This window comes from Myotis myotis, unplaced genomic scaffold (assembly GCF_014108235.1).
Source record: "Myotis myotis isolate mMyoMyo1 unplaced genomic scaffold, mMyoMyo1.p scaffold_m19_p_6, whole genome shotgun sequence".
In the NCBI taxonomy this organism is placed as follows: Eukaryota; Metazoa; Chordata; class Mammalia; order Chiroptera; family Vespertilionidae; genus Myotis; species Myotis myotis.
Window position 1 is genome coordinate 80711302 of NW_023416368.1, and position 1615 is coordinate 80712916.

General features: G+C 48.2%; 1 pseudogene; it reads right to left on the minus strand.

Annotated features, from left to right (window-relative positions):
- Positions 1-275: 275 nt before the first annotated feature.
- Positions 276-957, minus strand: LOC118658528 (annotated as a pseudogene).
- Positions 958-1615: the final 658 nt, after the last annotated feature.

Here is a 1615-nt window from a genome sequence, read left to right on the forward strand (position 1 = left end):
AGATGTAGAATTGCTGGATCTTATGATTGCTCTATTTTTAGTGTGTTTTTTTTGGTGTGTGTGTGGAATTTCCATACTGTTTTCCACAGTGGCTGCACCAATTTGCAGTCCCACCAACAGTGCACTAGGGTTCCCTTTTCTCCACATCCTTGCCAACACGTGTTTGTTGATTTGTTTTATTTTTTTCCAGTCAATGACAGGGAAATTTTATTGAAGACCCAGGGCCATGGGGTTTAGCAGGAGGCCGCCCTGCAGGCCAAGGTGATGGAGGGGCCTTATTGGACCTTCTTCTTGGCGCACAGGCTGTTGGTGTGGCTGCACTTCTTGCAGCAGCTGACAGCCCGGGGGTGCAGCTGGGTGTAACACTTGCATCAGACCATCTTGTTGCGTATGCAGATGTACTTCTGGGCGAGCTGGCAGAGGGAGGGCCCAATGACGCCTCTTCACAGAGGAAGGACCAAGCACAGAGCGGGCTCTCTCTGGACACTGTAGTTTGAGAGAGTGTGGCCACCCTCCAGCTGTCCGTCCCCCAAAATCAGATGCTGCTGGTCCCTGCCTTCAGTTTTAGCTCTGACATTCTCAGTGGTATCACTGGGCTCAACCTCAGGGATGATGGTCTTGCCTATCAGGTTCTTTACAAAAATCTTTTGTGTCTGCTGGGCAGGCTGTTCGGCTGCCTCATTGAAGAGAAAGAGCGTTTATTGACTTTGACTTATTTTTTTTAATCCTCACCTGAGGATACTTTTCCACCAATTTTCAGAGAGAGTGGAAGGGAGAGGGAGAGACAGAGAGAAACACTGATGTGAGAGAGACACATTGATTGGCTGCCTCCCACATGCCCCCAACCAGGGCCGGGAGCCTACAACCAAGGCATGTGCCCTTGACCGGAATCGAACCCAGGACCCTTCAGTCCACAGGCCAATGCTCTATCTACTAAGCCAAACCTGAGAGGGCCATTTATTGACTTATTGATGATAGTGGTGTGAGGAGGTATTTTCTTTTTGTTTTTAATATATTTTTATTGATTTCAAAGAGGAAGGGAAAGGGAGAGAGAGATAGAAACATCAATGATGAGAGAGAATCATTGATCAGCTGCCTCCTGCACGCCCCTAACTGGGGATCGAGCCCGCAACTCAGGCATGTGCCCTGACTAGGTATCGAACCAGCAACTTCTTGGTGCCTGGGACAACACTCAACCACTGAGCACACTTGCCGGGGCATCCACTACCTATTTTTTTTTTTATCAGATTGTTAATTTTTTTTTGTTATCGAGTTGTATGAGTTTACTACATTTTTGGATATCAACCTCTTATCAGATGTATCATCTCTATATATAAAAGGCTAATATGCAAAGTGTCCCCTCAGGAGTTCGACTGGAAGACTGGGAGTTTGCTCGCTCACTGTGACGTGTGCTGACCACCAGGGGGCAGGGAGGAATGAAAGGAGGCCCCTGGCCAGCAGCCGGAAGGCCCTGATCAGCTCTGATCACCAGCCAGGCCTAGGGACTCTACCCATGCACGAATTTCGTGAACCCGGCCTCTAGTTTAGAAATATCTTCTCTCATTCAGTGGGTTGTCTTTTGTTTTGTTGAAGGTTTCCTTTGCTGTGCAGAAGC